The following is a 17,035-nucleotide window of genomic DNA, read 5'->3' as shown; positions in this document are numbered from 1 at the left end:
GCTGCCATGCTTAGAACAGCCAAAACCAGAAATTGAAAAAGTATGAGCAGGACTGCTTTTCCCAAGTTTAGTACTACTCCCTCTAATGTGTGATACCACCTTAACCAAACCCAGTTAGCCAGCAGGGTCATTAGACCAGGTACTGTTATTATTGGCAAGTTTGTTTTAACCAAAAATGCTTTATAACATACATTTTTAAAGGAATAAATTCACATTTTGTTTATATGGTGCATAAAAACAGTATGCAATAATCATTTTTATTTTTTCTTACTTATAATTGCTACTGTTGCTATACCTTATCTTAGCTATCTTTTTGAAAGTACTATATCTGATTGCCATTTATTCATTCATTGTAGGAGCAGGAACATTTTTTATTATTTTTTTGGAGGGGGTGGATAAATACATATACTATTTATGTGATGACCATCTGTATAAACTATTGAGTGGCTTTAGGAGAGAGAGCATTCCAGATGATGTTAGACGAGCAGAGATTACACTATATGGTTTTGTAAACTGTAAAACCTATGACTCTATTTTGTTTTTACTAAATATCTTTAGATTTGAGCATATCTGATCATAACCATGTATCCCTGTGGCATACTGAGGAATGTTGAGTACTGCTGCGGACTCCACAGCCTGTCTGCAGAGTATGTTCTCATGTTGCTGAGAAGCGAAGAAGGAGTCATCAATAAGTGGAAGTGGCCTTATACATTTGCATATTACCGAGATTCATAAATATAAATAAAAGATGGCCTAATCTTCATATAAAACATGTAAACAGACATGACTTTAAGGAAAAATATATTACACAGTTTAAATTTAATATGAAACATTTAAAATTATTTAAAATAGTGAGTTACATTAAAATGTATTTTATTGATTTCATAGAGATTTTATCATGACTATAATGAATAGTGCCAAGCTATCATTTCTAAGTGGGAAATTAGTACAGCAGCAATGAGAAAAGATTAGTCATTACTCATCAAAAGACATTACTTTGTAACGGACACTGGGTATTAATGACATCTGCAGCAGCAACACTTATGTGCTCAGGAAGGTTGGTTTAATACAATAACATCTTTATTTTGGGAACTTGAATGCTGACAATGCATGGTTACATTAAGCCCAAATCAAGTAATGTGTATAAGTGAATCTCCCATCTCAACACAGAACAATGATAAAGGTAGTGTGCATGGTAAATTTCCTACCCAAATGCTTAATCATTTTTTAAATCATTTTTACAGGGTCAGCAGCAGAAACAAAGAGTTACACTATACCAATCAATTTGGAGGCTGTCAGCAGCAAAATGGATGTTGGTAATGATGATGATGATGAGGAGGAGGAGGAGGATGATAATAACATAGTTATATTTATGAAGCAGCCTGAGGAAAGTGGCATGGCATCCTTAAGTTCAATGGCTAATTGTCAGACCCAACAGTATGGCAGTCCATCACAAATCCAAGCACATGCTGATGTTGTACTCCAGCTTGTAAAATAAGAAAACCCATGCACCTTGAGAGCAATTTCTGCAAACTCAGAAGAACACATTGTGGATGATGATACCAGATGTTCCCGGTCAGTCCCTTACTATGGCTGCTGGCTGGTCATAATTAGTCACACTGGGAATGGAACTAGGAGCTGCAGTGACAACATGGGACACTTCACCACCAGACTGTTTCATGATCATGTTGTGCAGAATGCAACATGCTGTAAACATCCTGCACCCAGTAGCGTGGCCAAACTGAAGGGCAACCCTAGTCTTATCCAGGGTCCTGAAGTGGCACTTTAGAAGGACAGAGCTCTCTCAATGACAATATAAGGACTGGGACAGGGATGTGTTATAGGTTTCTTCTGCAGCTACACTTGGAGTTCTCACTGGTGTCATAAGCCATGGCTCCAGTGTCTATCCAGCATCACCTGAAATACAAAATAAACAAATAAATATATAACAATAAAAACATTAAAAGAGGGAGAGAGAGGAAGGGGAAAGACAAAACAGAGCAAAAATGATTTATTATTCAGCAGTACACTTTATCATGAATAACTACTTAAATACAATAGAAAAAAGGGAAAAAGTAACTTACCAACAAGATGACCACTGAGCATTCTACCATGCAGGAAGAGGTGTCAGAGTGAGCTAGTGTGTCAGATATGGGAATCATGTGCACTGCCATATGTTTGTGATGCTGCACTCCTATGCATCATACACTACCTGACAATTGATGGAATGATAGTCCTTCCTATTGCGGTACAGCTCAGAACATGGACCAGAAGAGGTCCTAATCTCAACAACACTGGTGCACCCTACTGCACTGAGTACCTCGGGGAAACATGCCACCCCATTAAAGGTACTCGTAGCCCAAACTGATCTACACGTGCCAACTTCCACGAGTGCATCCAAGAACTGCTGCTGTATACTCAAGGCAGAAGCCTGTGAGACTCACAATGTGCTCACACTCTGTCTGGAAGGTCCCTGTGGAAAGAACATATTTTCACTATGGCACTTGCAATGTCCCTGGCCCCTTTGAACCTATGCAGTATCTCCTGACTGTCAAAGCTATAACAAGTAATTCTCTGCCGATATCTCCACCATCTTGGCTGTTGAGTGCCACTGGGTAGAAGCATTTTTTGGGAAAGGACAGGACAAGCAACTCATACTTAGAAATAGCAATGCTAGCAGCAAGCGACATCATTTTCATGGACTGCAAAATGACAGGATGTTGAGACTCCTATTTATACAATGCACCTACAGACAGTACAGAAAAGTGGGAAATTCCACAATGATTATCAAATAGTTGAGAGAAAACTTCATTAGCATATGCTGGGATACATCATTACTCATTTACATATCATTATCAGTTCATTTGCCTTTGCTCATTCACGGTCAATGCGAGTTAACATAAGTGAACTTTATGAATCACAGCAGAGCTGTGCTGTTTCATAAGCAGTGCAGTTAGCAGTAATGAGTCTCATGAATACCACCAAAATATGTATTTCTGACTTTGGAAGCCCTGAAAAGGTAAACGTTTAAATTGCTGTCAATCAATCTCCCCTGATCATTAATGGCAGAAACTTTTTTAAGATGACAGTATTTATTTTGTCATAATAAGTTATGTCTTTTAGCTACCCATAGAATGCTAATTTTTAGAGACATTATTGATGAGGTGAGCTCATTGCTACCACTGCAGAGGTGCATGTCTGTGTATGTATGTATGTATGCATGTGTGTGTTTGTATGTACATATCTGTCTATATATATATATATATATATATATATATATATATATATATATATATATATATATATATAAATGGGTCTACTTCACTTGACTGAAATTTCATTTGACTGAATTTCATTTCACCAAGCCCATAATATCGAATTTTCAGAATACTGAAAACTCATTTGACTGAATCTCATTATACTGAATTGTAAGCCATAGACATGATGTGGGTTTCCCTTCTCCTGTGACTTGCTTGTGATAAAACGTATTACTGTAACTTATAGTGCTGATTGTCAGAATACCTATAGTCATGTGGAAAGTAATGTTGTAGTGTTTTTAAATGTGGGTATATCAGTTTACATTTTTATGGGAAGTATCTGATGTAATATGACAGATGTTTTGTGCGTTCCCAGCAGTAGTGGCAGCATGTAGACTACTGTAAGGTAAGTAAAAGGTATATGCCCTTTTCCCCACTGTAGTGTGATCCTGGAGTTAGTATATATTGTTGGGGGGGCAAGCCCCCCTCACATACATTGGGGGGGTGTGGGCTTGGGGGTGTGTGGGGGAGTAGCCCCCAACCTAGTTTGGTTTTATATCATTCGGTAAGTCGTTTTTAAGTTCTGGAAAGAGTTAGTCATTTGGTGTTGTAATTGTGCATGTCTATGGTTTTCAAGTTACTACTTTGAAATTTAGCATTGTGAGGTTTCAGTATTATGAGTTTCAGTCAAGTGAGTTTTCAGTATTTTAAAAATTCGGTATTTTGGTCGCAGTCAAATGAAAGTCAGTCAAATGAAATTTCAGTCATGTGAAGTAGACCCATATATATATATATATATATATATATATATATATATATATATACACACACACACACACACACACACACACACACACACACACACACACACACACACACACACACACACACACACACATATATATATATACACACACACACTTTTGATTTTTTATTAAAGTACTTATGATACCTAATTTATAGTTGTCATCTTAAATGGTTTTCAAGATTCCACTTCAAACTTTTGTAATGCAAAAAAAATAATTCAAAAACAATGGCCAGAGTACAGAATGATCTCAGACCACAGCAATACCACACTGCTTCACTGTGAGGTTTAGTTTTATTGTTTAAATTGCCTGTCACTCCATTATCTGAAATAATGTTGAATGGCTTACCTATTGTTTATTTATTTGTTTATTTATTGATATTTGATCACCGGGAAAGTCCAATTGGGTAGAAGCCCATTTTCACTGCAGGTCCATGGAGAAAAGCTCCAAATAATAATAAAAACATTTTGAGAACAATAATTATTCAATCTTGAAAAATAAGACAAACAAAAACATCTGTAGTGTAAATAATTATAACAAATTAGACATAATATAAAAACATTGGTTAAGAATTGATACAAGGTATATGACAATTTAATATTTAGAGAAATTTTAGACAGTTTGTATCAAAATTAAATATAAGTTAGTCTAATGCAAACAGGAATTGTAATATGAAGTGAGGGAAAACAGGCTTATAGTATATTTAGAGTGAAAGTCAGGGAAGAGAATTTGATAGCAGTTAGGAAGTATGTGAAGAAGGGAGAGTAAGGAAGTATAAGGAATGACAAGATACTTGTTCACATTTAGAGATCTAGTGTGTCCTGTTTATGAGCAACAACATTGACAGATTTTAGCTAGGAAGTCTTTCAGAGTGGTTTTGAAAGATGGGAGGAAGGGTATAGACCTGATGGCTAGAGGTAAAGAGTCCTCTGCTTATCAACCTTGTACAAGTACAGACAATGCCCAGCAGATTTGATAAGTTTGTAGACAAAATGGAGTTTTTGATCACTGGATCACAATGACCGACTGGGAACATAGTTGTGTAGAATGTTTTTTAGTGCTAGATAGGCAGATAGATGATGGATAATTTTATAGGTGATAGGAAGTGGGATATATTTTAGTTGATGTGACAGTTCTAACCAATTTAGGCTTCTCAGTGCTATACAGTGGCGGGTTCTGAAAGGGCTATATGCTGCAAATTTAGCAACTTTGTTATACCATTGTTCAAGTTTTAATTGTTGTGAAGCCTGGAGGTAGTAAGGATGGAAGTGCCATAAAGAAAAGTGGGAAGAAGATAAGTATTGCTAAGTGTAGTTTTAGTTGCATCAGTGAGAAAGTTTTTGGCTCTGTAAAGCATCCCTATAACACTTCCTGGATTCATTAAGCTCCATGCAAGAATAGTGTTATTCTTGCACAGAGCATTTTGTGGCCATGTAGGACAGCAGCACAACTTGAATATTCATGAAGGCACACTGCTGTCTACATTACATGGCAATGAAACAAGAACGAGTGCAGGTGGCATGTCTGAGCAGTACTCACACAGTGCACATGTCCCCTGCACTCTAGAATTGCCATACGGCAATTCTAAAGCAACTAACAGTGTCCATGGACAAAACACATTAGAATACACACAGAAAGCACAGCCCCCCACAATTGCCCAGCACAGATAATGTCCACAATGGTATGCCAATGTACATGCTGGCATACCAAATAAGTAAGCATGCTCCGTAGAGGAACAAGTAAAATAATACCCCCTGTATGATGTAGTTATCCAGATGTCCCACTCTAAGAGGCAGAAGGCAAGGTGCATACCCCTAAAGTAAATAAAAATAAAACAATGTTTTTGTTTCCATCCCCAGTAAAGTTTAAGCATAGCTGAGAGGGTATGCACATCATGCAGCTGTGTATATAATAGCTTAAGGATTTGAAGGAGCTAAATAGAAATATACAGGCAAAATCATCAAAGTGAAATAGTGTAGTGGTTAGAGCTTTTTGCTTAGCATGCAATCATTCATGGTTCAAGCCCCAAAGTAGTCTTTTCATTTTTATATGTGAAAAGAACACTGAACATATCTTATTTTATAAATAGGTAGTGAATAATATATATATTTGTTAACCAGGGTAGTGTAGCAGGTCCAAACTTGAGGTGTCAGTGTAGTACAGATGTGAAACCCTCATATAAACACAAGTTTCCCATACATTATAGCCACAAAGGAATATCATTTAATGACAGCACATAGGGGATGTTATGGAAGGGAAACATGCATATCATAAGATGTCATTAATAAGGATTCAACCCCACAATTTTGATAGTCCATAAAATGAAAGCTGAACAATGCTAAATTGTGCTCAGCTATGCCCAGCTGGAGTAAGCATTGCTTACATTTGTATGCTTAGCAATAATTAGTGTAGCTAAGCAGATTTGCGCACTAGTATACGGTGCTTAGCATCTACCCTTTTAAGCAATCCTTATCTGTTCTAAGTGGGTTTACCCATCACTTAGCTTAGCTCAGCATATTTAAAACAATCCAATCATGGCAAAGTGTGGGAAATCAGCCCTATTTAAAACTTGCTGTTGGGAATACTGCCATAACCAGTTGTAGCTCATCACTGCAGGCACTATGGTTGGTGTTGGTGAAGGTGTATGCTTTCAGGTGCAGTGCTGGGGCATTCAGGAATACAGGGTCATGGTTGTACTCCTAGAACAAAACCATGAAGGGAGACAGCTGCAGGACCAGTACCTGGGCTCCCAATACAAAGCAGAGGCCTGGGACCATCTCACACATGATCTCACCAGTGCCACTGGCATCCCTCAGATTGGTGAGCAGGTCTGGCACCACATTGCTGACTTGAAGCAAAGGAAGAGGGAGCTCTTGGACCAGTGCATCCAAGATGCATGGGTGGGGAATGTCCCAGACATCTTTAAGTATCAGTATCAATAAGTGTTTTCCAAAGTCCAGCCTGTGTATGGTATGCATAAATGTTTCTGTATCTTCTGTACAGCTGTAGATGAGAGGGCTGTGATCATGGATGCCCATGCCAGCAGGGTGCTAAGGGTGTGTTGCGAGGTTAGTGAGTACAAATCTAGCTGGTAGTATTCAGGGCAAATAAAGAAAAAGGAGCAGAATGTCACCTGTCAGTATTTAAAAATGGGTATGGTTTGTACTTGAATAAACAAGACATTAGCAGAGTAATAGTGATGTATAGGGTAAATATCAATAAAAGTATGAGTACCTGTCAATAAAAGTCAAAACCCTGGACTGGTTGTGTTTACTTTGGTATGTGGTGGTATGAATCAAAATGTGTACAGTTTCTGCTCAACAGCTATAGCTCTGAAAGCATTAAATAATCAAGGCTCATCTGACAAAGACAGTGGAGTTGTAAAACAGGAGATTAACTATATGAAATGTTCTATGCACCAAGATCTGATACCTGAATAGTAATGTTGTGCCAACCAGTGTTTTGCAGACTGTGCTATGTCAAAATATGAATCCACAGTATAAGAACTAGCTGCCATGCATGAATGTCAGAATTACAAGGTCAGATTGTCCAACCAAGAGAGGATAAGGCAGAAAACAGTCAAACAAGAGACAGCAGTTTTTCAATAGCTCTTTCTGATGAAACACAAACTTGTTGTATTTTTTGCACAAACAGGCACAGTTCAAATCCCGGGAGTGGTAGTAAGCTGTATGCATAATTTCAACCAGGAATATGTAAATATGGGTAGAAACAGTTAGGAAGTGTTAACAGAAATTTCCTCCACAGGTCTGCCAGGTAAGAAAAGATATATCTTAACTGTAAGAAGGCTGTACTTATACACTGTGTACAGCACCCCCTGTCCAACCCCAAGGCTGCAAATGACATCAAGATAAGTACATTCACCAAGTAGTCTCCTCCAAGAAATGTCCCTCAAGTGTCATGCTGTCACAGCTAGTGGTCACTGCTGCCAAAACCCGCAGTGACCGATAGAAATCAAGGCAAATTATGGCAGTAGCACACACACACACACACACACACACACACACACACACACACACACACACACACACACACACACACACACACACAAAATATGAGTGCACATATGTAACCCTGACTATGTGAATATGGGTAGAAACAGTCAGGTAGTGTTAACAGAAACTTCCTCCACAGGTCAGCCAAGTAAGAAAAGGTACAAATTAGCTGTAAAAAAGCTGTAATTATACACTGGGTACAAACATACCACTGCCCAACCCAAGGCCATAGGTCAAAGTCAAGTGAGGTAATACATGGAGAGTAATGATTACAGCAATGATCATTACAGTTGTGAGCAATTAAAGACTATACAGTTGTTAAATGACATCCCCCCCACCCTATCTGTACCGATAATCTAAACACATAAATCAATGGATATGTTTTTCACCAAACCTATTGTTGGGGCATGTGTCCTATTGTTTTACAAATGTTGAAACTTTTTGACAATTTGACTATTAATGTTCCCTGTTCAAATACTATCATTGGTGGCCTGTTGCTATCAATCTGGTTCCATATATGCATGTGTTCTGTTTCCTATGCAACTGTTCCAAATCTGTTGTATTGGGTTAATGGTAATACCTATGCATGCTATTATAACTAACCCTGGAATGTGTTTCTCATGACTACCCAACATATGTTATATAACTGCAACACCATAGCACATCTGGGAAGGCCGATCTGAGTAGAACTGCCTGTCCCACCTCAACTGGCCATGGCACTGGGCCTCAGCACATCTGGGTCCCAACCCAGGACCTCCTCATCCACTGGTCCTGCACCACCTTCTTGTGGAACTGCCTCAGGGGCTAGGGCCTGCCCCCTAATGGGAGCAGGTCCAGATAGGACACCATCACCCGAAGTCAGGTCTGGGAATTGGTGCATAGCGATCTTTGAAAAGAGTTCAAAGATCTGCTATGCCAGCTTGAGGGCCACATGGCACATCTTGAGAGTCTTGAGAGTCAGCTAGCCCCTCCTGCTCAACCTCCAGCACAGCCACCTTTGCGGCCATGAAGGTGCAGTGGTGACTGCCCATGGATGGTGACCTCAGTCACACTGTATCCATTTGGGGGCTCGTGGGCATCTGATTCCCAACCTCCCTCCCTGACCAAAGTGTTTACCCCCCCATGTGTCATATAACATCCCTGTCTGCTGTCTTGTCTGTCTTGTTTGTCTTCCTACCCAACCTACCTCCCCAATATTTCCTTCCCCAACATCCCACTATCACCTTATAAAAAAAAAAAAGGTCATTCTGTTCCCACAAATAAATGGTGTCCCATACATAGCTGTCCATTTTGCACACATGTCCACTGGACACATGTAATCTGGTCTAATTGACTTAATAACACGTTATCATTGTCCTCACCCCTCTCTCAGGGGTTTGAGTGTCCAAATACATCTCCAAATTTTGTACAAAACCGCAGCTGTTGCTGTATCAGAAATGGACAGCTATGGACCTTCTCTACACCCATCCTGCACATCCCTAGATATCTTTCATATTGTTTTTCCCTTTACATGCCCCCTTTTTCACCACTTTCTAATCACCTCTTTTTACTTTTCTTTTAAAGAAATTAGCATGGGAGTAAGCTGCAGTAAGCAGCAGTAAGCGAGTTTGAGTAACACCTACAAAGATTAAGCAGTTTCCCATTTAACTGTGTGTTGGCATTGCTTACCATCATGCAAACCCATGCAAACCCACTTACAACTGCTTAAAACTGCCTTAAACACTGTCTCCATCAGCCTCTGTTCTACCCAGCAACAAAATAATTAGCACTGTCACATCTTGGACCCTATAAACCATAGTCAGGTCATTTTTACCACTACACCGTCTAAGCTGTAATAATCAATGCTGTTTTTTCAAATATATTATTCAGGACAGGTATAGAATAGTAGGGAACAGACACTGTGAAATCAGTCCTGTTTAGTATATATATAAATATACACATGCAGATGTGTATGGTGATAGATAAATATTAAAAAGTTTATACATCAGATACATGGAGCTATACATATAAAACAAATATGTATCGAATATATACATATATATTGTTATATAAACATATGTATAGATATCAAAAGAGGAATATATATATATATATATATATATATATATATATATATATATATATATATCTCAGTATAGCTATATCTAAAAGAAATATATATATATATATATATATATATATATATAGATATATATATATCTATATATCTATATATATATATATATATATATATATATATATATATATATATATATATATATATATATACCCATAACATGAAGTGGAGTCATACCCAGCAGCATACCTTTACACCTCTTAGTGCAAGAATTCTGGACAAAGGCTGTCAAAATGGGGGGACAATGATCCAAGAACAGGGACATAATATACGTACTGCAGTTATAAATGTAGAATGTTGCTACAGTAACAGGGTTTGTGTCAGCATACATATCCAGAAGGATGTGAGTTCTGCAACTGAAATGTATGTCATCATTTACAGACAGAGATCCTGACATCATCACAGTGATTTACCACAGAAATGAAAATAATGATTCTGTGGAACAGAACATCCATATGAGCAATAAACCTGGACAGTCTGTAACAATCTGGCCAGTTGAGAGGTATGCTCAGAACCCCTTAGTGCAACAAATCTGGACCAAGCCTGACAAAGGAGGGGGGGGGTAAAGCCATGAAAATGGGAACATATCCCAAATACTGGAGTAGATAAGGTGACACAGTTGATGCAGTAACACCCTCCTGTCTGTTGTACCTGTCTGCTCACAGTTTGACTGCACTTGAAAGGTCTTGTGTGTGTCAGACTGTTTGACCAGCCTGGAGGTGTGTGTTTGTCTGACATATATGTATGGACCACTTCATTTTTCTTGGCTGGACACATTTTGGGGGTCAGGATGTTGCATAGGATGCGTGATGAGGGAAGGGTGCTTTACTCCCCATGGGTGTGGGCCAGGGTTCTGTGGGTGCAAACATGTCACCATCTTCCAAGGTTAGGACTGGCTGCAATGAGTGCATTCTCATGTTTAGACTCCTAGCCCTGCCTTTCAACTGCACAGAGTATCACAGAATGTCCATATTCATGACTCATATATCTTGCTGGTTAAGCAAACGAGTGTGGTTTTCAAGGAAAAGTGTTGTGCAAGTCACTCAGGGTTGAAGTCACATATTACTGACAGTTGACATTGCAATTTCTGATTTCATATGCATCAGACAGTCCATGCTACTACAATCATTCCATCACCTTTATTACATTATTAGAGCAGTATTTCAAAGATGTCCTTCTCTTTGCACCTTTTTCAATCCATTATGTATGGCTTTGGCCAGATTTCTGGCTCTCTGACACGGGCAGGTTTTGTCCTAGCAGGTAGAAGCATGGCCTTTCTTTGCATTTTGTAGACTGTGGTATGTTGGTGTTATGGACCACATGACACTCCCTAACAGGGCACTGTGGGTGAGGCATGGGCATTTGCCACAGGCCTGTAGGCCAGGTGTGTCAGATGCAAGCCATCTGTAGCAAGGCAATGCATTCTGATGATCATAGCTTCCCAGGCTACCAGCAGTGGACAACCCTGGGATGGCACCAGTAAGTTGACTGTGTGTGTTACTAACAATTGCTTTCTGTTTGTATTGAGTCATCAGTCTAGTTGATAACTGGATGCTGCTTAAGGCTAGGGACATGTTATTGCATTTCTATGGGACTATGGGGGGTGACATATCTGTACACAATACATATTTGCAGAGACTGTGCTGATATATGCTTAACATTTTGGTCCCATTTAGCATACTGGTGTGCCCTATCTTTCAGACTACAGGCATAACAGTATCGAACACAGGTCAGATTGTTCTGGCATAGACATTTGTAGTTTCAGACTTCTTACCTTTCAAAGGCATACTGCCACTGCCAGACCTGCTGTGATATCACTGTGTATAAGTCTGTAGGTGGGGATTTCATGGATGTTGCCATGTGGGGGCCTTTGCCAGGCATTTCTGTATGGTTTTCTACAGATGATCTGCTGGCAGGGGGCCGGGGCTAGGTATAGGACCCCCACTTTGACATCCATGCATGTGCCCTATAACCCCCCCCCCAGTTATTTGGCTCACCACATATGCTGCAGTGGTATTTGTCAACTAGGGTGGTACTGCATAGTTTGGGTAGGCCAGTACTGGGAATACCCTTCCTGCTGTCCCACAGAGCTGTCAGTTGCCTGCTGATATCCCAATCAGCCACCCCATTCCCTTGCATGCTTGAATCACTAACATAGATATGCTATCAGAACATTCCACTTCATTCATTAATTTTGTTAAGGAGACTGACTTACTTACTTTGTGCCTGAGACTATTGTGAGGATGGTGCTTGAGGGCTGACTATGTCAGATGCACACAGTGCACTTACTATACATGGTAGGATACAGGTGGTGTGATGTTTAGCATCCATTTTACTGTGTGGGTGTGAGTCAGAGTGAGAGGTCAGTCTCTTGGGTCCTACAGTATCATTGTATGTGCTATGCATTGCCTCTTTGCCAAGGCCAGGGCATACTGGTCATGCCTCGGTCTGCCTACAGGGGCAGGGTTGGGGTGTTCCTTCACCATTTCCCACTGTGCCTGTGGAGACCTTGGCAATAGTGGGGGGATGTGTGACTCTTCCCTGTTTTGTTCCAGTTGCAGCTGTTTCTGCAAGATTATATTGTGTAGCATGGCACATACTATGAACATATGAGCACATGTGGCTGGAGAGTACTGCAAGGCTCCACCAGATATGTCAAGGCAGTGGAACCATGACATGAGCATCCCAAACACACTCTATAATGATCCTGGTTTATGCATGTGCCTCATTATGACATTCTTGTGTGGGTGTGTGTGCATTTCTTATGAGTGTCATCATCTTCGGCTCCAGTGCATAGCCAGCATCCCCCAGCAGATGGCCATATGAGATACCCCCACTGGCAAATGCCTGGTACAGCTGTGATGAATGCCAGATGTGGGAGTCGTGATAGCTTCCAGGGCTGCCAGCACACACATTCATGATAATGCCTTGGGCATTGCACATGACCTGGAGGTTGTTGGAGGGGAATCCCTTGCAGTTTGTTATGTAGACTCTACCCTGTTCACCAAGTGGTGCTTTGAGGTGGATGTGCATATAGTTTATGGAACACAGTACTTCTGGGTATTCTGCTACATGGTGAAAGGGACGCATATTTCTGATCGTTTCCTAACAGTTGTTGGGGAAGTAAATGTGCTCACCAGCATGTGGTAGCATGGCATCCAGGTGTCCCCAGTAGGTGTTTGGAAAGTACCTGTACCTAGAATTGTTAAGGCTACACATACCTTGATATCCACTGGGTGGGTTCCTCTCTGTTGGTTCTAGCTCTGAATTGTGACTGGCACAGCTCAGTGATTTGCTGACATATGTCTCTGTCCACCCTATAGCGCTCTACTATCTCCAGATCATGTAGCCCCTGGTAGGTTATCCTGGTTCTGAACACTCTTCTCCTCCATGGTCTGTAGCAGTTGTCAGCATTATCCTCCTCTCTGCCTTCTGCAACTAGCACATACTGATGGATCACAGCAATGGTAGCCCCTAACATTTTTCAAGTTAAATTTCCCCTGCATGTATACACCAAAGGTGCAGAGTTTGTGGAAAACCAGACTGGAAGGTGTCTCCATACTTTATACTGTTGTGCTGCTAATACTGCCTGGATGATTGGCTGACTATGATACATTCCGGCTGCCAGCTATATTACTCATGCCTTTGCTTAGGCCACTGAGAGTCTTGCAGGCATTAGTGGTAATTTTTGCATGATTGCCATTATTCTGCTGTTGCCCTTCTTGTAATTAATTGTTACTTACATCTTTTCCCATTTTCAGCTATACAGCCACCTGCCAGCTGTATTAAATCTGCATGGCCCATTCTGACTTGCAACACTCCCATAGTAGTGATTTCTAACTCATTTCTCCTTTATTTTGTGCTGTTGCTCCTTATTTTTTATTTAAATCTCCTCCCATTTTCAGCTATGCAGCCACCTGTATTATTGAGTGCTTTCATTGGCTTATTGTGGGTTGCAGACTCCCATATTGCTGATTTGTAGTGCGTTTCCCTTGTTCTGCTACTTCCTTTGCCTTTTCCTTCTATCTTCCTCTTTCAGCCTGTAGTATGTGTAAACAGCAAGAAATGTCCCTCCCCTGCATGTGAACATGCTCCTCAGTTCATGGAAATAAGAGTAAACAGCCTCAGACACGACACCTCGCTTAGCTGTGCTTAGCTAAGCAGAAACCAGCCAACAGAGCTTCAATGTGCTAACAGCAAGCATGACACACCCCCTTTTCAGGTTCCTTGCTTCTCCTGCCTACACGAGCGTGTTAGAGCACCTACATGGTTAGGTGCAAACACTTAAAATAATTCCTTAAAAAGTTGTGATTCAGTATAAGTCCCCTCATTAACATACCCCACTGCCTTAAGCCCTAGTTACTGCACTATTCATGAGTCTTCCTCTTTAGCAACCACTGTTCCCTGCCAATGTTTACTTTCTGCATGCCATTGACTATAATGGAATAATGCAGAATATTGTTCTATTGGAGTCCCCCCCATTTCTGCATATTCTCCCCCCTCTCACTAGCGTACCACTTCTCCTGCTCTCAATGGCTGAATTCGGCCAACAAAAATTAATGTTTATTTTTCTTTATTTTGAAATGGTTTTGCATACCAGTGACCATATATTTGGCTATTGGCATGCATAACCTGTTTAATACATGCTTTCTGGAGCAGTGACATGGCTCCATTGTTACTTTGCAGAAATGTATTTGGTTGGTAAACGTATACATTTCTGCAACTTACACTGTTCTGGTACATCGATATGCCGATTTGCTGGATTACTAATCCAGCTCATTTGCATGGTTTTCACCAGCAAAAAAGCTGATTAGCATCCAGTATGGCTTTCCATGCTGGAAAAGTGAGGGCTGCTCATGCTCATCAAAACAGCACGTACCTGGATCGCGAAGCAGCCATTTTCCATGCAGGAGCAGCTACACTGTTCCTGCATGGGCATAACTGCTTCGTGAATCCCAGAGCTGCACTCTGGTATGTTACTATATTGGCATAATTAGTGCTACTTGTATTTATTATTTCATAAACAGATTCTAGTCTTGAATTCTGTTCTTGGTCTCTGGCTTTTAGGTGTTCTTTTTTGTTTAAACATATTAACATCACTCACCAAATACTACATAGAATCTGTAAAAAGAACGAGGTATATCATGGTAATTTAAATATGCATTTTGGACATTTAAATCATGTTTCACTAGTCATTGAGATATGTATATCCTCTATGCAGGACTGTCATTTTTTTTTTTTTTTTTTTTGTGTGTTTCAAATTTAAACAGATATAAAAAGACGGTATAGGTACAGAAAATTTCTTGTTCATTTACCCCATAGGGACAGTAGTGAAGTCCATATGGTACAAATCACATTTCAGTCCAGCCTGGCACTGTATCCTCTATGACCAGATGCTGTTCTCCACTGACTGTTACTTTTTTTTTTCAGCTTTATATGCAGGCGCCATGTATGTTGATAAGCAGATTGCATTAAGTAGGTATGTTTTTTCATTCCTGCTGTGATGTTTAATAATTAAACCCAGACTTTCTCATAGCTGAGAGATACTAACATTTTCTTTTGTTTTCTGCATTGTGAACAATGATTATGTCATACTTACCCTTAAATAATTTTAGCTTAATTCAGATGACCCTGATTTTGTCCACCATAGACATGCATGGCATTGTAATACATTTCCTGCTAAGTCCAGTGAGGTATAAGTCTAGTTTATACACATATACATTAGAGTCACTAATTTATAGGATATTTCTGGGACTAGAAGTCTATAATATCTGCCTTTTGAGGCTTTGAGTCTATCTTTGCGAACACTTTGATGCATAGGCATTTTGTCATTATGAACTCTGTCCACGGGCATGTTTTAGTAACAGGCAGGCATCATTTACTATGGAGAGGGACAGATTTTGCATTTATGAAGTTGTGGGGTTATAAAGCTTATGACTTCCTTAAGAAAGATGAAGTTTTCTGGTGTATTCTGGACCTCTGTTGATGTATCAGGCATGCATATAGACGTATAGGGTGTGGATGCTTCTGGAAGTTTAACCTCAATACTATGTATGACCCTCAACAATATATAATTTATTTTTTGATTGTTTGCATATTTGTTTGTTTGTTTGTTTGCCACATGATAGGTGTAATAATCTGATGAGACATTTCATCCACAACTCATACCAAAGGGAAGTTATTCTTTATACAATTTCCAGAAAAAGTCAATGTTTCATACTTTAAAATGCAGCTTTAAAACATGTCTTTCATATCTATTTGAGATTCATAAAAATAGTCAATGCACATTAGTGTAACTACTACTAGAGCAGGTTGTATTAGAAGTTAAAATGTATTATTTCGGGAGACCAAAAGTGAAGAAAAATAATAAAAACACAGTTGTAATCTAATAATGGAGAACATACTAGTATAGAATATTTATGAATACTAGAATTTGATGTATGTTAGTCAACAGGGCGATAATATATTACTCAACAGCATTACTCAAAGATGATAAAAATAGATACTGAAAGAAACACTGAAAAGATGGCATGCTGCGGAGTAATGGATCTACAATAAACCTATGCATTTGTCTTACTGCACACACTGGCAAGTGTACTTGCTTTGGTTCTAAAAGTTCAGAAGGTTCTTTTTTTTTTTTTTTTTTTTTTTTTTTTTTTACCCATCTGGTAGCAGGATTAATTTTCCTGTTTTCCTGGAGTGACACTAGAGTGTGACTTAAGGTGAGTATTGCTACACTCCTGAATGTGTAATCTTTTTATACGACATGTTAAAGCAAGGTCAATCTGCCTGCTCTGGTGGTATCAAAGATGGATGCAAAAGACCTCACAGCACTTATCAAAA

The sequence above is a fragment of the Protopterus annectens genome, chromosome 1.part0 (genome assembly GCF_019279795.1).
Source record: "Protopterus annectens isolate FY-2018-M chromosome 1.part0, PAN1.0, whole genome shotgun sequence".
NCBI classification, from domain to species: Eukaryota; Metazoa; Chordata; order Ceratodontiformes; family Protopteridae; genus Protopterus; species Protopterus annectens.
The sequence above is the reverse complement of the archived record's forward strand: the minus strand, read 5'-3'. Positions refer to the sequence as shown.